Below are 11131 nucleotides of genomic sequence, written 5' to 3' on the forward strand. Positions count from 1 at the left end.
TGAATAGATTATTAATTTGTTTTTGAGAACTTTTGATTTCAAAGAATGATTGAGGTGAAAATATGTAGATGAGATTGAATGATTTTTTGTACATATGAGTAAACTTCCAGCCTCGTCATACTAAACAAGTCTTCGTTTGCAAATATAAAAAACTATGTACTAGTTGGAAATGGTGTGCTAACTTTTTCTTAAAATAATCCAACTTACAACTACATTCCAGCTTATCAATTTGTATCATTGCTCCACTTGAGAATATAATTATATAAAAGTCTCCATCTGCATAGCCGTGTTCCATTTGAAAACATTTGTAATAAGTTCAATTTTGGCTTGCCAAATAATTGATGTATCAGAGAAGACAATTGATATTATATAATCATGTAAGTATATTTATAAGTCAATATGATTATATATAATCAATCCATGACAAAGCGTGCTTAAATTCATGAAGCTAGTGCGTTCATATCATAAACAAACCCTTTAAATTGTAAGAATAAGGCATGCCCTTGAACACATTGCCTCGAAGAGTTATATGCCCTTGGTTACGACAACTTGAATCTTAGGTAGCGTTTGGTATACGGGAATGACAAAGGGAATGAAATCAGTCATTGTGAGGGAATGAGAAATTGGTGTTTGGTTGGTGAATGAAATGGAATCAATATCATTCCCTCAAAAACATTCCTTCCCACCCATCCTCCTTTCTTTTTTTTCATTCCATTCATCTCTCACCATACTCTCTCAATAACACCACTTGATAACCACCACCACCACTTGACCACCTCCACTACCTGACCACCACAATTGTCGCCACCACCACCTTATCGCCATCGCCACCACCACCACCTTACCTCCACCGCCACTTGACCGCCACCCCACTACCTAACCAGCATCGTCACCACCGCTGGCGCCACCACCTGATCGCCACCGTCATCGCCTCCGCCACTATCACCTGACCGCCAACGCCTTCGCCTCCGCCGCCACCGGCCACCAACACCGTCACCACCATCACTACCACCGCCGTCACTTGTGCCACCACCACCACCACTGCCACTACTACAATCGTCACAACCACCTGATCGCCACCACCTCCACCTCCATCACCACTGCTACTAGTGCCACCACCACCGTCATCGCCACTACTACAATCGTCACAACCACTGATCACCACCATCGCCACCGCTCTACCATTGTCGTCACCATTGCCACCACCATTATCACTGCCACTACTACAATCGTCACAACCACCTAATCGCAACCACCTCCACCTCCATCTCCACCGCTACTAGTGCCATCGCCACCGCTACTAGTGCCACCACCACCGTCACCGCCACTACTACAATCGTCACAACCAGTAATCACCACCGTCGCCACCGCTCTACCATTGTCGTCACCGTTGCCACCAACATCACCATTGTAAAGTTATTTTGGTAGTTTTTTTTATGTTGTGATAGAAATATTTTTATTATTTATATTTTATTCATGCGTTTTTTCCCTTCCTTTTTGCTATCAAACAATATAAAGTAATAATTTAGTCGATTTAGAAGATTAAACAAACAAGACAAATGAATGGTAATGATCAATTTCATTCCCTTATTCATTCCATTCATTCTTCAATTCCATTCTCCCTCCATTCCATTAACGACAACCAAACATACCCTTAGATTATTCAATCTATCGATTATTAAGTATTTTATTTTACAAAAGGAGGCATCAAACTTATTGTTATTATGTATACTAAAATTTTCTAAAATGCTAATAATTAGTAACACAAACCTAAGTCTCGGTTTTTTTGCGTTTTAAAAAGCCGTTGAGTTTCAATTTTCTATTTTTCGTGTGATTTTGGTTTGATTATGGGACAATTTACAGTTTTGTTAGTTTTGGTTCAGTTACTCGGCTTTTTACTCATCTCCAGTCCCTACTAATTATAACGAATCTCGTTTTACAAAAGTTTTTTTTACAAAAAATAACTTGAAGCTACAAAACTTGCCAATACTTTGAATGTTACATTTTTTTCAAAGATGTTTTCTTTCGAACCTTAATGCGGTTTTTTTCTCTCACTAATGCAGGAATTTAATTAGTAGCGATTCAAACGACTCAATCACAAGATTAAGTAATTAAATAACGTTTTTAAGCTTATAAATAACAATGATTTAATATAATAATTTAACAAAATCAAACTAAATGCCCGTTAGATAATCAACTAAATGTGAATAATATAGTTTCTGATTAAATATCTTCAGTTTTCTAAAGGTGTCATCTAACTGTTTGATGTTGAGATGGCCGAGTTGGTCTAAGGCGCTAGTTATGTAAATTTGATTCTTTTACAATAGAGTGTGATCACCTAACATCAAGCTACTACATATTTTATTATATTTGCAAACGAAGACCTTTTAAATTAGTATGATCAGGCTTCTGGTTTTTTTGATCTACAAAAGTTCTATCAGCCTCTTCACTTTAATTTTCATCCCACCATAGTTTTTTTGATCTACAAAAGTTCTATCAGCCTCTTCACTTTAATTTTCATCCCACCATAAACAACCAATCTTTTAATTTTCAATGGCCGTTGTTGAACTCTTTATTGGAGCATTCATTACTGATTTGTTTGAGAAGCTGCCATCTAGCTCAACAAGTGGAGAAAAACCTTAAACCAGATCCAAGTAGTGCTTCTCTGTTAGGAATAACCAGATTCATCACTGATTTGTTAGGAATAACACACACAAACCAAACACAAATAAAGAACACAAGGATTTAACATGGTTCGGTCCAAACTTACCTACGTTTATCCAGCGGTGACTAGGATTTTTATTGAGTGATACAAGACTACAAGTACATAATGAGATTAAATAGGTTAGGCCAAATTAGGGTTAACCCTTGGTAACTCAATCAACAAGACAAAGGCCAACTGGCCGCAAGGACTAGGGCCGTCCACCCTATCTTGCACCTCACCCTAAAGTGGCCCAATCTGGACCGGGTTTAAGCCTACATATACTAACAATCTCCTCCTTGGAGGCTTCAAACATGGTCAACACTGTGCTCCTCTTGTACTTTTGCAATCGTTAGCCTGAACTTTAACCATCTCCTCGTTGCCATCCGCCTTCTCATCAATCAATACCTATTGAAGCTCCCTAGAGCTTCAACCCAGTCTTCGTCTCTACCAGCTCCCACTTAAACAAACTGTCGGAAACTGAAAATTTATAAGAACAAACACTCTCTGAAAAAATCAGATAATCCCCTTGAGAGACTTTGATCACTAGAATACTATGTTTTCATATCGGATCGGACATGGAACCGGACGAGCAACTGGTTCATCTGTTCAACCTGTCTAACAAACTTGATAAAAAAACGACGTTTATGGTTGAAAAAAAGATTTAAAAAAAATTTATAGTAAACTGGTTCAACCGGTCCGGTTTTCCAGTCAGACCGGTTGAACCGGTTTGGACCGGCCGGTTCTCTGGTAGACAAGCGAGCTACATAGAATTGGACCGGCCAGTGGACCGAATCCTGGTCGGGTCTGGTCTCAACAACATTGCTAGAATACTAGTTCTTATAACCTACTGCGTGGTAACTTTGACTAAAGCTTTGACTGAATAGCTGTCAATGCTCCCACTGTCATAAAAACCCTGATTGTTTCTTTGAACTTTTCCAAGCACGTTTAACCTGAATCGGACCTGTGTCTCTAGATTTGTCATCTGCAAAACAAAGTTTCTTCTTCCCACGAGATTTTGTGAACCGGACTTTGGCTTTTTTCTAAACTGGGACGGTTACTCCCTTAGATGCTAAATCAACCATATACAATGAACTATTTTTACTTCCTCAAGCCATGACTAGATTACCTTTAACCACCTTCTACTGCTCACTCCTGAACTTAATGTCACGTCCCTGATCATCCAACTGTCTGACAAAATCAACGACATCTTAAGACCACCTGAAATAACCCTAACATCCTTAAAGTCCATGAATCATCTCAAGTCTTTAAATCTATATCACCCACGCCCATAACATCAATAACTTCATTGTTCACAAGTATTACTTTTCCAAAGTCTCGTAACTTCAAATTCCTCATCGTTTCAGTGAAGTGAGTGGCATAAAACAATGCACCAGAATCTATAGCCCAAGAATTAACGTTACTCTGAACACTACAATCCAAAGCATCACCCTCAATAGTTGCTTCTTTCACCTTGTTATTTTCTGTAACATTCATTTGTTTCTTATCACTCTCATTTGGACACCTACTCCTAAAATACCCCATCTCTTTAGAATTCCAGCATATAATATTTTTCCACGTCTTTGACTGGCTCCACTTCCTGTTCCTACAGGCTTGTTACTTTCCCCTACATGTCTAACTTTCATGATAGTGCTAAAACTAAGTAAACAGAGGCTATATACGACATTACTTCTAAGACCACCAATAGTGGTAATGTTGTGGGAGCATAATGAGATCCAAAACTAGACGAACACCGCTGTCACACCCCAACTTAGAACCTAGAAGTGTGACACTCGATGATACATGTTTTGTAAATATATAAGAGTTACGAGTTTATTTTAGCGGAATATCTGGCTTCATAATAATAAAATATTAATATACATTGAGAATTTCTTAGGAATTAACTACCAAAGTATTTGGTTTACAAATATTGTATCATTGTTACAAGAATTTTAATTTAACAAAATTAAGCTATCTTCAAGTTGCGAGCATCTATCTATGTTAATGAGTACTAATCCTTGTATATACTGCTACTTTTAGTTAACTTCAATGTGAAGGGGAAATATGTCAGCGATATGCTGGAAAAACGTTGGCATACTCTAATAGAGTTTTTAAGTCAACTTTTCGTTAAATACAAAGATAGTTTTCTGTACAACACAACATGAATATCTTTTTATCTCAGGTTTTGTACCATAGCAAACACATATAATTCAAGGGTTCTCCAGGAGTTGTACCCATTGGAGAACTGGTTATGACTGACAATAGCATGTCTCCTAGTAAGTTATGTTTGGATCTAGACACATGTGTAATCGGTCCGAGATGCTTTTATTTTCTGTTTTGTATTATAACGCCTTTCAAAGATTACGTAATCTCATGTAACATTTGACTGACTCTTTAAGATAAACAACCAGCTTATTTTATTTTTGACTGATTGTAAAAGGTTTAACGTATTTACTTTTGATTGTCTGTTCTGTATGATGGGGTGATTTTGTTTGAAAACTTTGCAATGATGTTTAACCTATAATAAATACGTTTACATAAATACCTGGATCGTATCTCTTGATCCAGCTACAGACCATACTATCCCGATTTTATCGTTTCAAACCTCATTTATTAAGACTGGTTGTGTTTATTGGTTCAAAACTTTACTTCCTTCATAATAATTAAAATTAGCTTGAGACGGGCCGTATCATAACGAGACAGTTCAAATATCAGTGACATGCAACCACAAGTTTGATCTCTTGACATCTATCAAAAGTTGGGATGAGACGGGCTGTCACATGATTAGACGATCCGCCTAATCCTCTGTTTTCTGGCTGTTAAGTATAAAAATGACCTTGACATCTTTTTGACTCATATTAAGTGTACTATGATCTTATGCATGTATAAAAAGTAACACTTATGTGATTCCTGTAAATCATTGTAACGGTGGTTGGATCTCGCTTAAACATGATAAACGAACTTAAATGATTGTTAGAACATGCCTTCCTTACTTCCGAACAATATTAAAAATCAGGGATGATTGGGAATGGCTGCTAATGATTCTGGAATTTGATCAACACCTTCCTATTGCCTTAGAAAACCTTGAACTAGATTGGACTTGATTAAGAACTCAAGAACACTTGCTTAAACTTGCTCATGATGCATGGGATGATTTCCAAAAGTTGTGTGATGGACATGGACGCCAAATGCTCTAATTTTATAGGCGAGGGGGTGTTGATGAGTCAACAATCGACACAAGACACGTTTTGATTGAATTTGAAACCTCTTGCTAAACTGGGCAGTGAGATGGACCAACACAAAAAGAGACGGCCCGTCTCATCTATTGTAGGCGGGTGAGACACCCCGTCTCAAAATGGTAGGTGCTTGTGACACCCAGTCTTAAATAAAAACTTAATACCCATGTTATGTTTGATACGGGCCGCCACAAAATGAGACCGTGAAAAATTACATATTAGACCTTGAACTTTAAGTTTGAAAGAATACCAAATGGTCCCTTAACTTTGAAAGTTGGCAAAAATGGCACGAAAGTTCTGGGAATGTTACAACCGCCCCCTAGTTTTGAGCCTCATTTTGGAGGCACTCGTTGTGTACACAAGGAGAGGCCGTGAGAGATTTGTGAGATAGAAGGAGAAAAAGGTAATCATTGCAAGGGGTTTTGAGGCTTTTTACCACTACACATTTTGAAAAACTAACTTGGAAGTCACGTGTCAAAAAACCCCCTATGTGCTTAGTTACCACTACGCATAGTCTAATAGGTGTAATATATCCTCGAGTAAGCTCGTAATACTTATAATACAGTTTTACACCAATCACAATCCGTATAAAAAACCTGAAAGACATGCTCAAAAAGATACAAGCTGGTAAGCTATAAAGATGCTGAGTTCGTGAGATGAAGTTAAAATAGCCAAGAAAATTTTATCCAAGTGTAAGTGTGCTTACTAAAACAAGTCCAAGCATCATGCTAGCTAGAATTTATCCCGATCCAACAACAACGTACACAATAAACATTTTGATGTTAGTGATGCCCGGAGATTTTTCGGTAGACGCAAAGATTAGAAACATACTTTTCTCTTCCTTCTATGATTAATTTTTGAAACAAAAAATCTGGAGTAGAAAAACAAGGAAAACTACTTTATTCTTTCATATCTTTTTATTGATACACGATGTTGGATCAGAAGTGATGAGCACACCAGAATAAAGGAAACAAAACAACCAAATTTTTATTTGACTAACCAATATGCTTTTTTATAAAGAACAGTAACAAGAAAAAGAGATCAACATCTATATTATAAAATAGGAATTTGGAAATCAAACTATGGCTATCCACACTTAGCCTTATAGAATATGAACCGGTAAAGCCCAACTTGATACTTCGGCCATCAAATCAGATTTACTTGGAGCATGTTTGGGATTTAGTTTGAAAAATATTTATTGACTTTTTCAAGAAGCCATTTTGAAAAGCCAGAATTTGGGCTTCTAGAAAACTGCTTTTTAACGCTTCAAAAAGCTAAACTAAAAAGGATTTTGGTGATTGCCAAACACATTTTAACTTATTGGCTTTTTGAAAACACCAATAAGCCAATAAACATTTTTCAAACTCAATCCCAAACATGCTCTTAATTTTGGCAAAATGAAAGGAGTTCCTTATCATTTTGAAATCTTTCCATGTCGTGTTTATCTAAAGTCACCCATGCGTCAATACCATCTCCATTGGGAGTATCCATTAGCACGGCACCACTTGGGTTTACAGATCTTAACGTCATACTTGCAACTGCGGGATTTCCCCATCCAAAATCGAATTTGTGATAAGGGGTCCCGCAAAAGCTCGGAACCAAAAAGGTTCTGTTGACAACATTTTCTACTTCTCCATTGAATAAACTTGACACAATCCAATCAGTCCTTTGATGAACTAGCTGCACGTTTTGGACTCGGTCAAGTTCGATCTTCTGATCTTTTATCTTGGAAACCAGAACACTTATTGAAGTTTCAGTTTCATGTTGGGTGCTGATCAAGATACTTGCTACGTAATTTCCGACGGTAGTTTGGGGAAGTTTTGGGACAAATTTGCTACGCATATTGGCGGGGAAAAATAAAAAATATGGCTTAAAAGAAGACGCCCTTGCCAATGTGGTTTTGTAAAGTAGACAAGTCAATACTTCGGCCCTTGTAGGATTTTTTATAGATAGTGTTGATCCACCTTCCGTGATGACCTTATTCTTGAGGTCAATTAATTTTGAGTTGGGGAACACGAACTTTCAGGTGACAGGTTCGCTACACTTAGAAGGAGATAAAGCCGAAGTATCAAGAAGGGGAAGAAGGTTGGCAGTAGCTGGGGATTGAATAAAATGAGGGGTAAGGGGCAGTACCTCTTTGTGATCGGTGGAACCATAACGTGCCACTGAAGCCCAATGACTAACGAATGACACAGCCGTGCAGGCATCACCAACTCTGTGTGACAGCGTCACTCCCACCGCGATTCCACCACACACAAAGTGATTGACTTGAACCCCAACAAGACTCGCTATATGGGGAGAGTTTGGCCAAAACATGCCATCAACATAAAGTTGGCCAACGGTGTCATTTTCTTCACTTATATGTTGGGACATGTTCATTTGACTATCGTTTTTGGCTTCAACAAATACAACCCCCTCATCGTCACAATCGATGTAAGGCATGGTCGGTGTGTGTAATCTGCCGGCAAACGGATAGTATTTTGTTAGGCTCTGTGACAATGATTTCTTTAACACCCGGACTTTGTCATCAGCGGATAAACTGCAAGGTTCATTGTTTGGGTAATAGAGAATTATTGGCATGTATGTGTGTGCGGTTCGTTGATCAGTCTCAGAAAGATTATAAGTCCGGAGATGAGATGGTGTTGGAGAGGAAGGCTTCACCATTTCTCGAGAAACAATGGTGTGCGTTGCGTTCATCATCATCAACTTTTAATGGAAAGATTTTATTGTTTTCAATCTTGTAGCTGCAAATTATATGTAGATAAATATGCTCTTACTATATATAGCTATGCCACCCTCTCACCCTCATGTGGTATATATTAACAAACAATATACTCTTTTGTCAATTATTGTGAAGACTTCAACTATCCAATTAAAATTGAAGCTTTAGGTAAACAAAAATAATATTTGTATAATAGAAACAGACATTCTTGAAGTTGACTGATGTTCTCAAAATGTCGTGTTAAAGAGCGAGGTGAGGTTAAACTCAGTAAAGATTGCTACATGCCTACAGATAAGACCCACTTTACAGTCAGCCATCCGTCGATTTGGGTCTACTTGAAAATAGTTAGAACATAGAATTTTCTTTTCAGCGCGAAAACCGCTTATACCACATCTATATTACATTATAAAACATATAGGCATCCTTTCAAGTTCCTTAACTCTCCTCCATCAGACGCCGTTGAATTAATTGCCCTTGCCTGAAAAATCCAGCTCCAGCTTCCAACCCTACTTGCCGGCGAGTTCAATCCAGAACCCTACTTGCCGGAGACTTTAATTCCTCTCCTTCTCTCTCTGTATACGTTACACCTCATACATCAATTCCTCAATCAATTTCTTCTTCAACAATCAATCAAATCCTCAATCAATTTATTTTAATTCATGTCAGTTTCTATGTAATATAGTCATCCTAATTGCTACTTTCTATGCTATAAAAACAGCCAAACAGCCACACGAAATTCTTCATCATCATCATCATCACCAGGGTTTAGTTATGGTTTATTGGTATTAGGTATGTTATACTCTTCCTTTGTATTATGTATTCTCAATTCCCATGATTCTTGATTATTCCTATTCATTACCCTTTTGATTTCATTATGCTTTGAAGATGCTAGCTAATTCACGTTTTCATTACTCTTTTGATTTCATTCTGTTTTGAACATGTTAACTGATTCACCTTTAAATTTGGTTTCATTGTGGTTTATTGGATGATAATTAGGTTTGACAATAGATTTGCAGGTTAAAATTACACCACATTACCTCGGGTACCATAACATTTATGCAGAGAACTCGACTTTAAAGACATATATTAGCTCAGCTTCACCATGAATCAACCAACCATACTGCAACTGGTTTGGGTTTTCTTTCTCAAAACTGTTATTCATGATCTGTAACATAAATTTATGTGATTTATATATATATTATTTTCAATACATGATACTATGCTGGTGATGCGTTTTGGTTATGCCATGTAGTTGTTATATTGACTTCTATTGTTGACTCTTAATCTTTTATATAAGAATAATTCATGGTCTTTTTATTACAGCATGTCACGTACGTCTATAATTGCAAACTGTTACAAAGTTTATAACTAAAGTCATAGAAAAGGCTGATATAATTTTCTGTAGAAACCAATAAATGACTTTTCTTGTTTTGTAGGTTAGCAGAAAAAATGATCTATGATGGTTCTTGCAAGAGATCCTTGAAACTGAGGTTAGTTAATGTGACACAAAATGTATATATGCGTGTGAAAATTCGTTTTTGATTTTGCCGGTATGCTTGAAATTGCCTAAATGCTTAGGCATGGACAAGATCTCCCATATTATTGATGTGCAGTGTATGCATTATAATAATTTACATTATTTTTAATTGTATTGCATACATATGATTTTAATAATCTTGCAAATACTTTTAGGGGAAAAGATGGCAGAAGAAGAACTCATCGTGGAGGTGCTCGAGGCATTTGGGCGTGCTTTAAAGGTTTGCTTTTATATAATTACATAACTTATTGTCTGCCACTCAGATATTCAGGTCGACTGAAATTTATTTGTTGTTGAGTGCAAGTTAACACTTACAATTGAGTTTGTGCTGTTGATTACTGATAAGCCAAGGTCCATGACTACACCTTCCATGTTAGTGTATAAAAATGCAGACTACAGATTGACCCAAAAAAAGCATATAATCTAAATGGCAACAAATTCAGTTCTTTTGCGTTTGAGAGAAGTTTAAAGCTGATGATGCTGCTGCACCAGCATTATTATAGGACCTACCAAAGTTGCTTCTCAATCGGCTGAAGCAATTAAAGCCCAAACTATAAACTATGAGTTTGGTGCTAACCTTCTAGAACCCAAAGGTTCATTATTTACTATTTTTACCACTTTTATAATAAGTTTAGTGTTTTTAAAACTCTTTATTTCATTATTTCTTAGTCAAAGATGTGGGCATGCGGCTTTTTGGAAGGGCCGACAAACAGAACCGTTCTGTAAGGCCCCGAACCCCGGGAGCCCCACAGTTGGTATTCATATAAAATATTATTTGAAGTAATTAAACTTGAAAACGGTTTCTTTCATTAAAAACAAACATCTCAGAGTGTAAATTCAGCGGAAAACATAAATAGTAAAGTAAGTTCTCTAAAGCTCGGGAATTTTGCCCAAAACCAATTTTAAATATAATTCATAAAACTATTTAAAATAAA

General features: G+C 37.0%; 1 pseudogene; it reads right to left on the reverse strand.

Annotated features, from left to right (window-relative positions):
• Window positions 1–7320: 7320 nt before the first annotated feature.
• On the reverse strand, window positions 7321–8642 carry LOC143586662 (limonoid 21-O-acetyltransferse-like; annotated as a pseudogene).
• Between the last annotated feature and the right edge of the window lie 2489 nt (window positions 8643–11131).

Source organism: Bidens hawaiensis, unplaced genomic scaffold (genome assembly GCF_021521415.1).
Source record: "Bidens hawaiensis isolate Kalapana, Puna unplaced genomic scaffold, B.hawaiensis_p1.1 tig00034755_1, whole genome shotgun sequence".
Lineage (NCBI taxonomy): Eukaryota > Viridiplantae > Streptophyta > Magnoliopsida > Asterales > Asteraceae > Bidens > Bidens hawaiensis.